The sequence below is a fragment of the Typopeltis vanoorti genome, chromosome 24 (assembly GCF_054136105.1).
Source record: "Typopeltis vanoorti isolate ZY-2024b chromosome 24, IOZ_Tvanoo_1.0, whole genome shotgun sequence".
NCBI classification, from domain to species: Eukaryota; Metazoa; Arthropoda; class Arachnida; order Uropygi; family Thelyphonidae; genus Typopeltis; species Typopeltis vanoorti.
In genome coordinates this window covers 32,207,867-32,228,610 of record NC_143572.1, presented here as the reverse complement: position 1 = coordinate 32,228,610, position 20,744 = coordinate 32,207,867, and the positions used below count along the sequence as shown (strand labels likewise).

General features: G+C 35.0%; 1 long non-coding RNA gene across 6 annotated transcripts in view; it reads left to right on the top strand.

The window, feature by feature from the left end:
- LOC150093082 (uncharacterized) overlaps positions 1–20,744 on the top strand; it is a 234,224-nt gene that overhangs the window by 200,664 nt on the left and 12,816 nt on the right. For 4 of the 6 annotated variants that reach the window (XR_016550427.1, XR_016550424.1, XR_016550426.1 and 1 more), the window contains one exon: positions 3,862–3,960. This is a non-coding gene — a long non-coding RNA (uncharacterized LOC150093082). Of the gene's footprint in view, positions 1–3,861; positions 3,961–6,343; positions 6,402–11,573; positions 11,708–20,744 lie in introns of all 6 variants that reach the window. The other 2 variants (XR_016550425.1, XR_016550428.1) reach the window with 2 other exon arrangements.

The following is a 20,744-nucleotide window of genomic DNA, read 5'->3' as shown; positions in this document are numbered from 1 at the left end:
CATAGATTTAAACCATCAAATTAATGAACAAACAAACTTGGATCATCTCAAGTATTTGAAAGTTGTGGTCGCTTAAAGATCAATGCTAGGAGGAGATTCCTACATAGCTTGTTAGGAATGAAGAGAACCGAGAAGGATTTTTAATCCAATGTCTAATCTTTAACTATTATGCATCTACCTGAGTAATGAGCAAACGAAGATCGACTGGAAATTGGACAATTATCCGACCAAATTATATTCTGTATTGGCTTAACATACGCTTAGTTCTAATGGTACAATTTTATCAAATGTCCGGCAAGACATTTGATAAAATTGTTCGTAAAATTGCTGTCTTCGTCAGGAAATCAGAGCGAACATTAAAAGTCCACTACTGGAACAAACTTAAACTAAGCGAAAGTGAAGACCACCTTTCTACTAAGGAAAACAAGAAATATTTTGAGTCTTTAGTGTCATGGGACATCAAGAAAGAGAAAAAGCCACTCATCGTTGAAGATCTAAACAGCAGAGTAGGAAATGAATATCACACACACACAAATGTTTTGAAAAACATGGAGAAAATAGTCAGGCTAACAATAATCTTTTAAGTATCGTTGAATTTTTGTTCAGGACATGTAGAAATTACTGGAGAAAATAATATAAACGTTGCTCCATCAGGCAAAACAGTCAGATAGGTAACCTATGTATGAAACAGGCAATGGAGTACGTAAAATGATTCGTACTTTCTTGAAGGAGACTGAAAAAAAAAAGTGTTTCTCCATACACTTTACCTTTCTCTTCCCCTGGAGCATTTTCCCATCGTTTTCGAACATTTATAATTCAAGCAATTCTCCAAAAGTAACCTTTTTCAAAGGTCAATGATTCTACACCCCGGTGAGTCGCAAATTCCGAACTAAAATCATTCCACTCTGCTAAAAAAAAAAAAGTCGCGTTCTCATCACTCTTTGAGTTTTATATCTTAAAAACCTGTCAACAATGACTGGGACTACGCACTCAATGACGTCATTGTACTTGCATTGACGTCAATCGGGCGTGCTCTTCATACAAGTGAATGTTAAAAAATGAAGTTCCGACCTGTGGGGCCAGATGCTTTTTTTTTTTAAATAATTACTTTGATACCAAAGGGTGTAGAGACTCGTTACATGGGCTTGATTCATCATCTTAGAGGACGTCCTAATCCGTGTATCGGTTATGACCTTTTGAAGTGGGCCTCTTCGAACTTAGTTTTGGCATTCTAAATTTTGAGAAGGAATGAAAATGGCGATTTTTTTTTTAATTTGTTTCGTTTCAAACTAATCTCCCATTAGTTTGAAACCAAAAAAAAAAAAAAAAAACATTTCTGATACCAATCATTTTATGAGACCGGCCAACAACCTTTTGAATAATAATAAAAAAAACCTATATCAATATACAGGCTGTTAAATAGAACAGTAAAAGACAGCATAAGATTCATGCTATTATTAACATATTCAATTACAAAATTAATTAAGTAATTAATTAATATCGTGTTATATTATATTATTGAAAAGGAATCTAAAGGATTCTCTATCACGGATTAAGTATTTTATCTATTGCGCTGTATCTAATTTGGACCATTGATATCAAGCGCCACCTAGTGTAAAATTTCGATAGCAGAAATGTTTGCGAAGTTGATAATAAAGAACACGTGTAATTCCTCGACTCGATCTATCTGTTTATTCCTGTTAGTTTCTTCTTGGTAATGGAAGAGGAAGAAGCTCAACCTTGACATTGAATATCTGTTTCGGATAAGAGCAATCACGTGTACCAAAGGAACTGCATGTACCGAGACCTAACAGGAAAGCAATTCACTCAATATTTTATCTGTAAACCAACCATATTCATAAGGAAAGAGTTTGACGAGTACTTACTTGATGGATTTAAAGAAAAGAAAATACCAAAAGGAGTAGTTTTTCAACATGCAAATAAAAGGACTCATCAACATCTTTCACTGAAGTATCTTTTATAACTGATACCACAAATGCAATTCGATTTGAACAAACCGAACAAACAAATGTTTAACAGTTTTTATTTTATTTTATTTTATTTTTTGGAATTGAACTGAATGTATGCCAATATCTGCGACTTCCAGAATAGTTTAAAAATTAAACAATGATATATGCTATATAAAAACCAACCGAAAGTATTGATTTAAAATCCTTCTATAAGTAAACAGACATTAAAAATGTGTTACTGAATTGAGAAAGCTTTAATATTTTTTTTAATGTTCCATTTAATATGAAGTGGTTGAGGAATTGGGAGGAAAGATGTAAAATGGTCAAATTGGATTTATCTGTAGTGAAGTTTTAATACTTTTATTAGGTAAATTTTAAGAAACGTAGAGCTGAAAGGTTTTCAAATGCCATAAATAAGATATTACAATGCAGGATATTATTGATCCATCCATACTTTATAGCCAGATATAGGAAAAACGTAAAGCAGTTTCGAAATTTACCAGAGAGCAGTAGCGCACCCAGCGATTTGAGAATACACTACGCATCCCATACGACCTATGACTGAGCATCTGCAATGATCGCTAATTCATAAATAGTATAGAAATAGAAGACACGACATAAATAAAAAAAAATAATAATTTTAATTAGGAAAAGATTTTTGGAAAATATTCTAGTTTTTTCCTTTTTCTTTTTTTTGGGGGGGGGGGAGAGGGCTCCTTGGTTTCCCCTCTTGGTGCGCCACTGACAGAGAACTTATGAGAATGTACTCTTTAGCTTTAGCATCTAAGTTGCTTTGGTTTGTGCTGCTCGGCCCATTTTACTAGTGCTTAGAATATGCGAGATCCTGAGTAAACCACTCTGCGTATTTGTCTTTTAAGTTGTGCAAACCAAGACATCTTTGATGAGCTATTAGTTTAGTTACTACAGAAATATGTTTATATAAAGAATGCTAAACGTCATTTAAATAGGAGAATTGGATTTTGTCTGAAGATTTTGGAATCACTGAAGGCAGACACAGACAGGGAAAAAATCGTCTGTGCAGATCTTAAAAATTAGACAATATTGTTTGCAAGGATTAAAGTTGAGATTGTACGAGTACTGCATTTTCCTCTGCCTAATCCAATAGAAGAGTTTGAAAAATCGGGTTGTATGTTTTGTGAAAAGCATCTACTCCTGACTTGAGTAGCTTTAATTTATATATTTAAGCATAACATCTGGCAATTTCCCATAATTTAGCTCAGGGTGAAGAGAGTTAATACGGGAGTGAAATGGTAATGACAAGTAGGATTGACAAGTAGGTCGATCGCCCGATACTTTAGGGGAAGTTAGGCGAGTTGATTGCAAAGTAAGGCAAATATGAAATATGTTAAGTAGAACTGGTTTTTCTGAAGATACCCGAAGCCTTTAACTCCTCCCCTAACCTGTGCCTCGAAACATCTCACCTGTAATCTATGAAAGTTGGTCGAAAATATCTGGGGCAGAATTTTTTTTTTTTTTTTTTTTTTTTTTTTTTTGATAGGGAAATTAAACCACACGCACGCACACACACAAAGGTTAGTTTGAATAACCAGGAACGTACTATGCTCCTGATCACATTGGAAAGTATCTCGTTTTCAATGCAGCTCTAGCAAATGTTGGTTAGCAATGGTGCCCGGATGGGTATTCAATTACAAAAAAAAAAAAAAAAAAAAAAAATGTGAGTAACAGATCTAACGAAGCAGTGTTATACCAAGGCAACCAATGTGTTTTATGAGTTCTATGCGTGTTGCCTTACTAAGTTAATGACAATTATATTTACACTTCACATCTTGAATTACATATACGTACGATAATCTATATTAAATTTTAATTGTTATTTTAAAATTATTAATTTATTTATTCTAATATACAGCAATATCGGATATCCATAAAAATGCCAAAGAGAAAGTACATTTTCAAAGATACTTTAAAAGGAAAATACAACTTTGAAGAAGGAAAATACGAATGACAGGTAACGTAATTTGCATTATTTGCAACTGTATCTTTGAACTCAACTGAAATAGTAGCGTTCAAAGATACACGTGACATTGATTACTGTATTTCTGGTAAAAAATCTTGAAAAATCATCCAAATGCTTGAAAATCCAATTCATCATCATATATCACACGGTATGTCGCCATAATTCTTTTAATTCAATAGATTGTACATTTACTATGGGTTATTGTATATATATATATATACCCGGACTATGACATTTAGAATAAGATGAGTTGCACAAGAAGGAGAAGGCAGTAATAAATAATATTATTGAGCCATTTTCTATTCAAGCAATGTCTGAATGATATAAAAAATATTTAATATGTTAATGTTTACAAGGATGCTAGTAACCACGTGTCAACAAAGATGTTCCCAGTAACAATCCAATATTTTGATTTTAAATATGATGGCACCGAATTAAAACTATTGGATTTGGAATTCGAGTCATGCGAGGGTTCCACAACTATATCATGATTCATATTTTTCGATATATTTAGTTCGAACTCGAGAGCTACAAGGTTATTGTGGCTTTATCGAGACTGAGTATAAGCAACTTTTCTATCATTCCAAAAGCAGACGGTTATCCCTGTTTCCAGCAATTCATGGATTGTTGCATATGTTTGAACTAATACAATCTCATTTTCTGACAAATGAAAATTCATCAAAAAATAAAAAAGAACTTTTTTTTTAGATCAATTCACTGAGCCATATTTAATTTTGGTTCATTCTCTAATTTCACACACAAATTCAAGAACTTGAAAAAAAAAAAGTAATCAGCAATTGGAATACTGTGAATTATAAAAAAAAAATGTGTATGTTAATTTACATGAAAAAAAATTTTAATAATTGATTGCCACTAAACGTTCGTGAACAATTGTGGAGGCCAGAGAGAGAGAGAGAGAGAGAGAGAGAATGGCTTCCATAGATATGTTTCAGTCAAATATAAGTTATACAAATACGCTTATGAATACCTGGAAATTTGTTTAAGTCCTCAAATATTTCAATAAATGGAAATTCAAAATGATAATTAGGGCGGAGCATCTAAGACCTTCCTAAGAATTCTTGGTGATATTCAGAAGAGGGCAATCCACTTAATAGATGACCCTTCCCTCACACACTCCCTTCTGTCACTCTCCCATAGGCGCCCTATTTCAACGATGTGCCTTTTCTACAGGCACTTTCATGGTCGTTGCTCCTCTTAATTGGCTATTACCATTAGTCCATTTGTAACCATGTAAGAACTAGAGCAGCTACTGGCCAACATTTATGTGCTCTCCCGCTCCGAACACATCGAACTAACTTTTCATCAACTTCGTCAATTCCATCCATCTGTATTCTTTGGAGCAATCTCCTCCATATGTTTCGCCCACTGAGTACAACTCTCACTCTTTAAGAAACATTTTCTACTTAATCACTTGCCCACACGTGGCACTGCAGTGTTATAGGTCTTGTGACCTTTCATGTGTGGAGTCATCGTTTAAAAAAAAAAAAAAAAAAGATTGAGTTCGGACGACTAAGAATGGGCCAACAGGACAAACACGAATCAAATAACATATATTTAATAGTAATATTTTTTTCAAATGACATGATTGTTTCATTGTTTTTTTTAATAATTTATTTTATATTTTTAATTTATTTATTAAAATATTCTTTCTGTAAGTAATAAACAGTTATTTCAGAAAATTACAAAGTTCTAGAACACAAGTTTGTATAATTAATAAAAATTATTTTTATTAAGCGAAATAATGCTTTGTTTTATATATTATATACAATTTAATTCATTTTAATTTATTTTATATATTTTGAATCTTGAAATGGATGACATTTTCCAAAAAATGCAAGTTCTAATTTCATAACATAACTTTAAAGGTGTCAGACATCGTATGGAGGCAAAGCACTTCAGATGATGTAATATTTCATCAGATAACCTAAAATCTTGACTGCTAACAAAACAGAAGAATATTTTGGAAATTTCCAACTGTTCACTGCTTCTTTATAGTCCTTGAGATAATTTTGGATAAGCATCTGCTAAAATAGCATTGTTTAGGTGTATTTTGGTATCAGTGATAAATGTTATCTTTGAGAGCAGCTTTCTCGTGTTAACATCATGGAAGACTCGTGATATTTGTGCTCGCTCACACACACACAGAATTTGACATTGTCATCTGTTTTTGTTTAATGTTATTTTAATTTTTAAACTTTTTTTTTTTGTAATTCTTGACATTGAAAAGTTACATAATTAAAAGTAGAGATTTGCCATGATCACTATTTATTATTTTATTGAATTTTTATGAAACCATACATCCTTATTTAATAGAGTTTTTATATCTGAAGAAAACGTTCTACTCGTATTTCAGATTTTCTGTCATTGTTGCTGCTACATTTAATCCTGGAATTCTGCCAAACATGAAATATGTAAGGCTTGTAGAATGCGCCACCTACTTTAATTAGCAATTGTAGATAAAATTTTTCGTCTGCTTTTTAAAATTATGCCATTTTACAACTGTATTTGAGATTTGTGTAATTTGTGGAGTTTTTTAAAACATAGTTTGTTAGTGTGATTATTGTACAATATGTTTTGACCTTGACATAAAATAAGTTAAAAAATTCTAAGTTAAATAAAATCTCAAGTGTAGTAAAGAGTGTTTGTGAATTTAGGTGTTCCTTACATGGAATGTACTTGGCTTTTAGGGTTAATAATTGGTGCCTCAGGAGTTGATTTTTTATTTATTTATTACACTGTAATATTTTTATATCGCGCGAAGTTAACCTCGTCCCCCCCTTCAAGTGTTTGGCTGTTTTCTTTTACAACCTTTTAGTAAAGGTACTATGTTACTTGTGCCTGTTCAGTACAAGAGAAGTCCTGAATCAGTCAGTGACCTATTGATCAACCACACCTGCCCTTTCTCTACGATGAACCGTGAACTTTCCGTCACGATCGTGACCAATGAACTTTAAGGTTGACACACTCGTAAAAATGAAAAGGAATCTTAAACTGGTATTCGAAAGCAGCAATTTTCATCGATTGATGAGTGAAAGATGGCACCATGACCAAATAAATTAAGACAAATATTGTCTCATACGCTGGCTAATTCCATTCCTTTTAATACAGATTCTCTCAGTGAGCTCTAAAAATATTTTCACTTGAGATCTTAGGATAATATAAGATATTACGATATGCAAATGTATTCTTAAATTTCAAGGAAAGGGAAAATCAATAAAAGTAGTTTATTTATGTCATGTCCAACTGTGGATTAATAATAATAATAATAATAATAATAATAATATCATTTTCATCATTATTATTATATCAATGAAATATAACCTTAAATCATACCCACAATCATTAGCAAAATTATGGGTATGATTTGAGGTTACTGGAAAGCCATTAATATATTGGAAGTAGAGCGTAGATGCAGCACGGAGCAGTGTAAGTATTCGTGTGCACTGATGGAGAAATGTAATGAGAGGAAACCAGCCATCGCGATACGCAGCACAGTCAGAGAGAGAACCGATAGCTCAATCTCAGAGAACAAAAGAAAGACATTAAGATGGTAGCCTTGCAAGAAGGCCTGTATGTTAGACCAGATTAAGTAAGGCACTGCGGGCACAGATGAAAACATGTTCAACTGGGAAGCCAGTGGTGTCATGATTTGGAGCCATGACAAATGAGGTACAGTCTTGTTCTCTGATGATTCCCGTTTTAGTCTACAAACGGATTCTCGCCATTGTTTGATCATGAAAGAATGAGAAATGCGGTATCATCCCTTCAACATCAGAGATAGGACACTTACGGTGGAGGCAGTGTTCTCGTTTAGGGTAGAGTAATGATCAAAAGCGCACACCTCTTTATGTTTTTGATAGGGATATCCTAATTGTGTAGAGGTACCGAGAACAAATCCTCGAACTGTCTGTGAAACTTTGTAGAAGTGAAGTTGGCCCAGATTTTCTTTTTATTCATGACAATGCCAGTGGAGTATTGGTGGAGTATTTAAAACTGAATATGTCTAACAACTGTTGTGGCTAAGCTTAAAAATCCGAATGGACACGTATGGAATGTCTTTGGACGTCGCATTGCATGCCGATAGCCGCTTCCCCTTCGTCACTTGCTGGGCTAAAGTCTGTTGTGGAAGAAGAATGGGATTTGTTGCAAAAGAGGCGCCTGTTTTGCTGCTAGAGGAAGAAATTCCACCTATAGAATTCTTCATCTAAGAATTCAGTGCAATGCAATGCATTTAAGGACAACTAAAACTCTGAAGTCAGTGGTTTATATCTATAAATTGCGTGTGTTCTTCTGAACAATTTCTTTGTTTTTGCAGGACTTTTGCTTATTGAAAAGTCCCAATAAGGATTATTCACGTCGTAGGCGGAATTCTAAGGCACACCTTTTCACTTGGAAGTACCAAAATAATTCAGAAAAAGGCGCCTCTGTGGCTGATAGGTTTCATTTCGCATGATGTTCTGAAGAAAGGAGACCTAAACTCAAATTTCGTGACTTAAACAGAGATTTCTAAACACTTTTCCTGCTTATTCGGTTGTTAGTCGAAAACGAAAGAATTTAGTTTTAGGACATCTAAGATTTTTTTCTCTTCTCCGAACCAGACAAATCGAACTCTAAATTATACACAATTGTCAGAAGATAACAGCAGACACACGGGTGAATTTTTCAACCTTCTTTCTTTTGTTTTTACCTCCGCAGTCAAATTCAATTCTTACAGATCTAACTGTATCGTTCTCCATTTGATTTTTCTTTGGTGTCTTATTACTATATATTAATAATTATTTTATTATTATATATGATTAATTATTTTATTTTTATTATATAGTATTAATTACTTTTATTATAATTTCAATTCCATTTTTCCATGGCATTTTATCTTGTAAAAATTTTGTTTAAAGAGAACTTGTTGTTAACAGCACACAACATCCTAACGACGATCATAAAAAAAAAAAATAAAAATAAAAAAATTTACTGAATTTTGACCACCAGTTCCTTTCCTACAAAAAGCACATCTGATCTTTACTCTGTTTCACCGGAATAAATAATGTCCCAAATCGTTAATTGAAGCGAAAACAGATGTATCAATACGAGGTAATGCTTTTTGTGAAAACCCTGATCATATAACATCACGTTGTAGAAGTGGGTAAACATATGTGTGAGTAAGGAATAAAAGGCACAGATTTTCCGTGTAAAAATGAATGTTGTTTTATCATAATGGGGACAGAATTATGAACTCTTGCCCCAGGAACCGAACGGACTTGGTGCTGTTCTAATTTCTATATACTGTCAAACACAGATGTGCCAAACACACACACACGGACTGCATTTGCACGTTAGTATACTTTTGATTACAATGATTTGAAAACTGCAGATATAACTATTACAAAGTACATAAACCCGTCCTTTAACTAGGCACTGGCAACCATGAAAGAAAGCAGTAAGATTGCACTTAACTAAGTGATTACGATTTAAGACACTCGAAAGATATTGGTGAAGAGCCCTTGAAGAACGGTTTGAATGAAGCACGAGATAAAGAGTGTATATTTAGCTGCAGCCACTCCTAATATAACCAGTGAGATGCCTTATCGGACATTACGCAATCTCGTACTGCTACTGAAAATTGGCGTTTGTTCACAGTACACTTCAGATGTCACTTTGGCTTCTTTCAGCCTTGTGTCGAGTATCGCACAGTCGAAGGGCATTCACCGCGCTTTATGTGTTTTTTTTTTTTGTTGCCAGAAATCGATTTGCACACAAGGATTAGTTTACAAACGGACCACTCATTGTTTGCTTCGATGTAAGTGTGTGTGTGTGTACACTGTAAACTGCAACTCTTTCATTGTCTACCAATGTTTGCGTCGTTTGAAGCATAGAACTTGCATTTCTGTTTGATTCACGTGGATCTTTATGTAAGTTTATTTGTCTGCAATTTGCATGGCCTGTATTCCTTTGTACGCACACAATGCTTACAAGAGTCTCCTTTAGGCCATGCCGTATCTAATACCTTGCAGACGCTTTCGTATATACGTTAAAAAAAAAAGTAAACAGACTTAAAAGACTTCCTGAAACATAAAATACAACGCTATCTTTACTGTACTACTAAACAGACAAACAAACAAACAAACAAACAAACAAATAAAAAGACATATAAATAAGTAAATGAGGAAATAAAAAATTCTCAACATCAAACATATAATAGCAGATCTGTATACTGACACATGTGCGTGTAACGAATGCGAAATAATTATTTAGATTCTCCTTTAAGTGCACCAATAATATGAAGCCCTTAGTATTGGTATCTTTTGGGAGCTAATGAGTCATTTTAAATTTGGCTTAAATCTGTCAAGATTTCCAACTTAAAATATGCGAAGTCGTGAAATGATATGTTGCATTATGTTGCATTACGAAACCGGAAGTTGAAGGATGACGTCACTTTCTCAGAGTGATTTTGCGCTATCGGTTGTACAGAAAATACTTTTTACCGGTAATTCATTGTTAACAGATCTGAATGAACTCTCCATTCAGATCTCTCCCGGACCATATCTTTCAGAATTTCCAAGCGCACTCTATTTGCTTCTTTAACTCCATCCACCCATCTAATTCTTGGTCTTCCTCTTCTCCTGCTTCCATCAACTTTAGCAAGCATCCTCATCTTCTCCAGACTGTCATTTCCTCGCATAATATGTCCAAGGTATGACAATTTTTGCTTCATGATCATAGCTTCCAGGGAACAATCTGGCTTTATTCTGTCTATCACAGATTTATTGGTTTGCTTCGCAGTCCATGGTATTCTTAGTAAGCATCTCCAAACCCATAATGCAAATGCATCTATGTTCCTTCTTTCACTCTATCTCAGGGTGCAACTTTCACATCCATACAGTGCCACAGGGAATACCATTGCTTTCACGATTCTGATTTTTGTTGCAACGCTAATATCTTTATCTTTAAAGATATTGCTTAAATTTATCATTGCTTTCTTTTCGAGTACTAATCTTCTTCTAACTTCTTCAGTACAATACCCATCTTTATCAATTCGGGATCCTAGGAGCACAAAATTGTTAACTACTTTCATTTTCTCCCCATCTACTTCAAAATCATTAAGTTCACATGTTGCCATAACTTTTGCCTTTTTGAGGTTAAGTTTAAGGACATAGTTAGCATTTCTTCTTTAACTTGCATAATAAGTTCTTCCAAATCTTCCTTGCATTCTGCTAGCAAGGTGGTATCATCTGCATACCTCAAATTATTAATATTTCTTCCACCAATTTTAATTCCAACTGAAGACTCCTCCAGCCCTGCCATTCTTAAAATGTATTCGCTGTACAAGTTAAACAGGTATGGAGATAATAATACTAATAATGAAAAACCATTTTTCACTAAAACAAAGACTTTAATAATAAGGCAATATGTTTTGTGTAAAGAGACTGGAATTTTTTTTTATGATTCTCTTGAATCCCTTCTAGGCATATTTAACTATAATTATATTTATTCTTTTGATTTGTTGTTGCATCTATAAAATGCCTTTAATGTTAAAAATGAAAAAAAAAAAAAGATTTATTTATTTTTTTTTGTGTTATTTAATTTAGATTAACTACTGATATGAATATGGGAGGATGGGTTCGAGTCCCGTCTATAACATGATCCTTCACACCGCTTTTCAATAGAAGATGAGTTAGACGGTCTGATACGGAGGGAACATGGTTTTTTATCCCGCATACAGGTAAATCGGCCAGGAGAACATGCAAATTCACATACACAGATATATATATTAAAGTTTTGATATATATTAGGTTAATATTTTTGCAAGTATGATGTTAATTGCTTACACACAGCATAATGGTCAAGGTAATTGAGGTGAATTTAGTAGCTACTATCACGTGTTAGGGGAAGCTCAAACTACAAGAATGTGGTACGAAAGACGGATAGAATTTGATGCAATCCTTCATGTGAACAGTCACAGACGGCCTGGGCAAGTTTTTCGATCGTGATCTGCTTAGGAAAAACAAAAGTTGCGTATTACATGAGGGTAGCGTAGTGAGTGTTGACATCCCTGCGTTTACAATAAGTCGGGTCAAGTGGCGACTTCATATGAAAGTCCCGTTAGAACACACATTGACATTCTACTCAAGTGTTTCTATATTCAGTTCTGACCTCTGACCTGTTTCCCGATATAGACGGCTTCAGGTCGAGATGCGATGTAGCAACCGTTAACCCAGTGTTAAACATAAACACTATAAAAAGAGTCAACGATAAACACCAACGGAAAGAAAGCCATTTCAGCGATCACGTGAGCCTCCCACCGTGACCTTTGTTCACGCGATTACGGCATCACGAAGCGAGAAATGCGTGGGTAGGTGCTTAATTCAAAAATTTTATTATCTGATGGCGGAAGACCTCATCAACTTGAAACGTTTCATAAATGACGACAAAAAAAAAAAAAAAAGAAAAGAAAAAACTTTCATTAACTAAGGAGAATTAATTACATACGAAATATTACCTTTTCCATGCCATTGTCGCTTGTTGTCATGGTTGCATTAGCAGAGAACGAGATTTCTGTAATGACGTCATGAATCTGTCTTCTGCTTTTGTAAACAAGTTATTAGTTTAAAGAATTGTATCCAGTAAAGGATTTCATAGAATAATAATTATAAAAAAAAAAGCTAATAAAATCAGTTTATGACTATTTTTAATTTTAAAAGTTTTCTGATTAAATTCTTTAGAAAAGTAGTTCAAGCGAAGCACGCACTCTTTCCGACGCAACAGAGCAAGTCGACGGTTGACTTGTTTACTGATTGGAAACATCTAGAATACTAATCCCATCATTGACTGAAGAGGGGGGGGGGGAAAGTTAGGGCTTTTCAACAAGTATTTAAATAATCGCTTTCCGTTTCTATACCAACCTCTAGTATATGTCAATCCCAGAACACATAAAATTAATAAAATTAATTTTATTAATTAGCAGGGATATTAATAAAATCAATATCCCTGCTAATGGATATTTTTATATTTTATGGCAATACAGGAAAGTTTACTAGAAGATCCTCACTGAGTGAAGATCTTCAACCTAAATATAAACAAATTGATGGAGCTTAAATAGAACGATCGAGTCATGCGATTTGCAAAAAACTGCAAATTTAATTTTTTTTATTCCCAATAGTTAGAAGCGTCTCGAGACGGTGTTATAAATATAAAAGCATTTATATTCTTATTTGTATATCTGCCATCTTAGTCTAGGATGAAATTATTTAGAATATTAAAGTCGCACAACTTTTATTTGGTATCAACGAGGCTAAACGAAGCGAAAAGTTCGCTTCTGGGATGGAGGATGCTTTGACTGTCTTTCTTGATATTGAAACGTTAGGAATAATACGATAACAGGGCTAACCAATGAGATATTGAAAGATATTTATACGTTTTTAATTTTTTTTTTTTTTTTAAACAGACAGCCTTGAAATCATTTATCTTCCTCCTTCTGTCTATCGTATGTTTATCCAAAGTGAAGGAAAGAAATTAAAAAAAAAAAAAAAATTCGCTTTGCTGAATAAATATATATTTTCTTTTTCTCTAAGAAAGCTTATCACCAGTGCATGTGCACTGCGAAATACTCTTGGAGACGATTGAGTGTCTTTAAAAAAAAAGTGCTGATAATTGAACTATTCACACAGTTCATAATGAACACTCATTCCTGTTTAACCAGATACTTTCATTTTAAATTAATCTTAATTACTGATTCATAACTTTAAAAAATAAAAATAAAAAATTGATAAATTAAAAAAAAAATGTTTGAATATAATGATAATGAAGCTGTTAGTATCGTGGTAACTTCGGTAATGTTGTCTATGGAAGAAAGCTCTGTTATTGATTTGATTCCAGCCAGTGATTAAAGGAATTTTTAGGCCTTTTTTTTTTTTTTTTTTTTTGCCAGCCGATTTCAGAGTTAGTCGATGTTTGACGTGGGCAAGTAGGGCTTTTTACTCCCAGAAAAAAAAAAAAAAAAAACTCAGTAGTTAATTCTGTAACTCAATACCAGTTAGGGTTAGCAAATGGCCTCTTACCTAGCACGCTGTACAAAAGCAATCAATATCAGAGTTAGTGGAACCAGTTGCCTACCGACTGACAGAGTTAGTTGTAACTAACCTTTTCCCCCATTTATCTATGATGTTTTAGTTATGCTGTACTAACTGGAAAGAATATCTTTACCAAAAACACTCCTGTTTTTATTTTGGCTTATGTTATGTAAATAAAGACGAATGCTTCAATAAATTTCAAGCATTCTACATGCTTCCTATATTAGATCCATGACTAAGTAAACGAAAGGTGTTACCACTCTCTTCCACACCTTTCAATGTCGGTGACTTTGTAGACACTGTACCTATAGTAGCTGCTGCTTTTTTTTAGCTTAAGCAGGATCCCAGTAGACGAGTCGCAAGGAAGACGTGACAGTCCTGCCTAAGAAGCCTTATCTTATCTTTATAAAGGCTTTTCATTTGAAGGTGAGTTAGCTGGTTTCACGTGGAAATGCAAGAATTTTTCCATCAGGAAACTTGACTTTTTTTTTTTTTTTTTTTTATCCCTGAGCACAGACGAACTGATGGGAGCAACAACTTAGTTGCTTCGGTCATAATTACAAAATAATCAAGCCAATCATCTTTTAGTCTTCACGAGTAGAAATTGGTGAGTTTCTGTTGCTTGTCTGTTGGATCACGTTACAGATTATTGCTATGCTATGTTTGTGCGTTCATCCACCCACATAGCATCTTCTTACGCCTTTGTACAGCCTACAACAGTCACCGTTTCGTACACTGTCTCGCAAAAAACCGATGGACTGACGAATGATGGGATTTCTCCGAATTAGCTGGCCACTGCGTGTATAATGAATCATGTCTATGTTTATTTGGGTCTAAAGAATTACGAAACCGAGAAGTAAGATGATGGCAAATAGAATAGAGTGATATGTGTTCAATTTATCTCAACATTTTTTTTTTTTTTATCTAAGTCATTTTAACGGATTATCCGCTAATACTGCTCCAATGAATCCAGTGATAATGGTGGATGCTTTGTCATGATAATTTCATTCCCCGGATTTGCAAAAAACACAGAGAACATTTGGTTGCAGTCTTGTGCCAAAGTATACGATGATAGTTTTTAGAGGATTTTTGTTTCTTGGATAAACTGATATTGAGGGATTAAGTTCCTAAATCAAACTGTATGATGTCTGCCAATTTTGTGTGTCCAACGGCAGATTTGACAGGGCAAATCCCGCTTTTAAAATTCTTTATGTTTCTCGCCTCCTAGATGTAATTTGAACACAAGTTTTTATGGCCCGAGGACCACTGAATGTACCACAAAAATACGTATCTAATATTATCTAGAATGAGATAGATTCAAATATTATGTGGACAATGAAACCTTCTGTTTATATTCATTTAATATTTTAAATACGACAATTATTATTTTTAGGATAACCGAGTCACCACCTATTTACTGCTAACACTCTAAACTCGCTACTTCTATGGTCAAAACTATAAAGTATACATCCCGCAGTTTGAATTTTTTTTTAACGTCAGTTTTGCACTATAAGCAGAAATACGAAATCACGTGTTGATCACTTTTTATAGATGATCTCTTAAGATGCTTTTCACGTGGAAAGTAAACGCAAGGTGGCGAAGGTGTTTCAGGAACAGAAACTGAAGATAAAGAAAGTAAAAGATCAAGTCTGTTAACACTCACTTATAAGATACCTATGACTAACCTCAATCAATCGATTAGGACTAAAAAAATATTCGGATTGAAGATATGTAAACCACTTAACCCAAAGGAATTTACATTGCTGAGAACACTGATAAAACGCAGTGGACTCCATCAAGTTATGCAGCAACAAAACACCTTTAACTATGCAAGCATGTTAGCTTAGATTATCAAATATTACAACAGCACGTACAGACCTTACCTCATGCTTATGTAACTACATAGAAAGAAAAAAAATAAAGATTTTTCTCCTAGACTTTTCCAGGATTGTTTTTAGATTTTTCCCCTATACTTTTTCCAGGAGAAAGTATCCTACTTTAGGTATCGTTCATTTATTTTTAACACCCTCTAATTATCCCTAAAGGGATACATTGAAATAGACTCACCTCGACTAACAGGAAGTAGGCTTCAATGGTGGTTTCTCAACTGATTTCCCATTCATGTTTATTCAAGGTTAGGTTCAACCAATTACGTTCCTGGTCACGGTTTGAATTCTACCAGCTGATCGGGTTCATACAGGATTTCTACTGTTACTTCAAGTAGGCTGACAAATCCATCTTATTTGTATATAAAACATCGTTTACTGAACATTGTTTTATTTTTAAAGTAAAAATTTTGCTCAACGTATGGAAAAACAGACAATAAGAATGTCAAATAGAAAGGAAAAAGTTATTTTGTAACAAGCTGATTTTTATGTTAAATCCATTTCATTCTAACCAGACGGGTGGTCGTGAAGTATCCCCCCCCCCTCCCAGGATTCACAGACCTTGAAGTCTCTTTCTTTGCACTCGGAAAGTATTACAGTTGTCTTATAACCCCATAGAAAGTATTTCTATTGCGTCAAGGTTCCTCTCCAACTGATGACCCAGATAGGTGGATGATTTCAATCCTTTGACCCAAACAGAAGCTTTTCCTGCCTACCACCAAGAATTATTTGTAAATAGCCTATTTCTGTATTGTTGTATGACATGTTTATTATAAATATATTGTAACGTCTGACATGTCATTAAAAATAACCAAAATAGATAACGAAATATGACAAGCAGTTACCATGAGCTTCAGCTCATGGTAACAACTTCTAGGCTACTTGTATCAAGTTCACTTATTTTTAGTTTGTAGGACAATATAAGGCCTATTAATAGAACTTTTAATTTTTTTAAAGAACTTTAAATTAAAATTAAAATTTAAAATTTTAATTTTGCTATTTAAATATTAAGTTTATATTGGTGATATTTCCTAATTTTCTTCCTGATATTGGTGATATTTCCTATATATATATATATTTATTTATTAAGATCACGCACATAATGTATACTGCTGATGTTTGTGAAACTTATAGAGTGCTAGAAATGTTTTCAACATTTTACGGTCACACGATAGATTCAAACTCACAAGATGCAGTTACATTGCTGATGTTTACCGAATCTCTGTACCTTCAGATAACTGATTGGAAGGTCAATCTACGAAGGTTGTTTGGAGAGGCATATTCATGCCATCTAGTGGTAAAAATATCGCAACTGTTTATATTTAATTTTTTTCTGCGTGTGGCGCAGCCACGGTTTTTTCTGGATGCATTAAAACAAGGTTGGGGGGGGGATGTATTTATTTGAATAATATTTTACTGCAAATTTTAATCTTATTCCAGAGTGAAATGCCAAACAATATCAGCCATATTAAAAGGCTTTCTTTTGCCAGACTTATTAATCATCTTACAACAAAAGGGTTCTGCAAATCCATGAAGCAATACTTGAAGGCTCAAACGCAAGGTCTGCTAATCTTTATTGAAAGATTATTTGAAAGACACATTAAGGAGTGAAGCGAAAAGTTTTTCATATTCCCCGTTTCAGACACCTCACTGTATCTGTTACGGTCACAGTGAAGGAAAATATTATGAGCAGTTTGCTCGCCCAGAATGGGCATGGAGATTATACATCACTGAAGGAAGTTAAAATGGCTTTTGGTCTTTTGTGTTTGAATGTATCCGTAGGCTACAGCTTGCTCAACTAGATCATTGGGATGAGTGGACGTCTTTAGGAAGAACTTTGCAGCTAAAGTTTGTAGGAAGGAGAAGATATAAGGAATATTTGTATCCGGGGAAGTTGATGATTTCTGACGAACCATGGGGCGTTTAGGATCATTCTCAAGCATTTATTCTGAACCCGTTGCAATTTGATAATATTTGTAGTGGAGGTGTGGCTCCAAGCTGGAGAAGCATAAGCAACTATAGGACGAATCGTCAGCTGGTATAAAATCAGTTTGATTCTGATGTTTAGCTCGCTGCTTCTGTTTATTAGGGGGTATATCTGAGCGATGGCTTTAGATGCCTTTGTACATGTAACCTTGATGTGTTGGTCTAAAGTTAATTTTTTGTCGAGGACGACACCTAAGTATTTTGTTTCCGTCTGCCAGATAATTTTGGTGTTGAATAATAAGATGTCTCCTATAGGAGATATCGACCTTTTTGTGAAGAGAATAGCTGAACTTTTTAGGGGATTTACTTGCAGTCTCCATTTGGAGAACCATCTTTCTAATTTTAGAAGGTTTTCTTGAAGTTTTCTAGTAACGAAATGTGGTCGGAGAGATCTTACTAAAAATGCTGTGTCATCTGCATACAGGACCATGATGGATGACATTGGGTTGTTCAGGATATCAGACATGTATGCAGAGAACAGCAATGGAGCCAGTAGTGATCCCTGTGGCACACCGGTCAAGATGGGTCGCTGAGATGAGGTAGTGCCGTTAATCTTGACTTGCATAGTCCTGTTTTGCAGATATGAACTAACTAAATGTGTCAGTTTCATTGAGATACCAGCTGAGATAAATTTATGTAGCAATCCAAAATGCCATATTTTGTCAAATGCTTTGGATAAGTCAAGGAAAACAGCTCCCGTGTATTGACGCCAGTTGTAGCTGGTAGTAATGTATTCCACTATTCTGTGGATTCATTTGGTGAGTAGTACTGTGGTATTGACGAAAACCGAACTGCTCTTTAGGAAGGATGTCTAGTTCATTTATTGAGGCTTGAAGACGTGGGAGGATGACCTTCTCCGCAATCTTGCCTAGGTTGGAGATGAGACTGACTGGACGATAATTTTGAGGCAGCTGAGGATCCTTGCCTGGCTTATGTATAGGAATTACATCGGCCAGTTTCCAGATGGAAGGAAAATAGTGAAGTCTTAGGATTGCATTTATAATTATGGTCAGGTGCGCTACTGCTTTTCGGGGCAGAAGTTTTATCACCCGATTAGTAATGCCGTCTGGCCCAGGATCTTTTTTGTTCTTTAATTTTTTAATAATGTACTATATCTCAGCAGGTGATGTTGGTGCAATATGGTCAGTGCTGGAGTCAGGAAGTTTGAGTGAGTATCTGACTTGCTGTGAATTTTATATATGTGATCAAAGTCAAGGTTTTCATACGAAGGCCTGCATTGCTCCTCCAAATTGTTTGCTATAACTTCTGCTCTGTCTACATTTGTGTGAGCAAGGCCCTGGTCAGAGAATATTGGGGGGGGAGGGATCTGTCTTTGTTTCTGATATTTTTCAGTAGTCCCCAGATGAAGTGATCAGTAGGTGAAATGGAGGCTAACGTTTCTTTGAGAAATGTTAGCCTCCTCTTCTCCGAGCTTTGAGTGCATCTCTTACTGCCCCATTGAGTCTCTTTAGAGCTGTTTTATCTTGTGGTGCACACGTGTTACGGAACCTTTTCCTAGCTCTGTTTTTGTCTCTGATCAAGTTCATGATGTCTTCAGGCAAACGATTTGGCTTGCGGGCAGACTTGTAGGAGGTAGCTACCGTTATAGCAGAATTAATTTGTTGTGTGTGAGATTTGTAACTGCAGTTTACTTCTTCTTTTGTGCATATGTGAGGAACGGGTCCAATATAATCCTTGAGTGGTGTTGACAGTCTTTCCCATGCTATGTAGGAGTGAGAAGGAGGAGACAGGTATTCTTGTTTTCTCAGCTCTAGTAGAATTGGGTTGTGATGGGATGATAGTTCATCCATAGATATGATGCTGTATTGAAGTTTGATATCCTGCAGGATAGCTATATCCAGGATGTCAGCAGTGCCAAACGTACTGAGATGAGTTGGTTCGGTGGGGCCTGTACAACAACAGCGTTGCTTGATCCTAAGTAATAATTGGAAAGGATGCAACCATTCTTGGTGGTTGTGCAATTCCACGCAGAGTGCTTGGAGTTCAGATCCCCGGCTATAATGGTGGGCTCTCTGACGCATAAGATAGCGTTTAGGTCAGAGTGTAGTAAAGATTTTTGGGGAGGGTTGTAAGCTGAGTAGATTTTTAGTCTGCCAGCGGAGCTGGTGACTACTTCCACGCCTGTGATCTCAAGGTTAGTGGTTGAAGGGTTGCTCACAGAGTGGTGCTTAATGTAATTTTTTATGAAGATGGCAGTGCCGCCTCCTCTGTAGAGTAATCTGTCATTTCTGTATAGGCGATAACCCCTTATTTTAGGATTGTCTGAGGGTCATAAATGAGTTTCACTGATTAATATAACATCTGGTTGATACCTATATGTGAAATCTCGGAGTTCTAGAATTTTGTTTTGAGGCCATTTGCATTCCATGCAACGATCTGAAGAGATGCTGGAATTAGTTTGTTACTATTCATTTATGAGAGCTGTGAGGATGACCTAGATTGAAGATTTGTTTCACATCTGTGAAACAAATCTTCTTTGTTTCACAGATGATCTGTGAAGATTTCTTTGTTTCACAAAGAAATCTTTTAGTGAAGGTTTCAGTAGGGTTTGACAGGCTGAAATCTTGTAGCATGTTTGCTAGTGAGGCCGTAATAACAGCTGTTAGATTTTTAGGTGCTATTGGTTGATTTTGTTCTGGTATTGGTCTATTTGTACGGGTCACATCGGCATAACTTCTTGTTTGCTTTTGGGTGTCTCTATTATTGGAGGTCTCCGACTGTGGTCGCTGAGTCTCCGGTTTTGATGCCTGGGCCTCTGGTGTTCTTATACTGTAGGAGGAGGGCTGATTGACTGCCT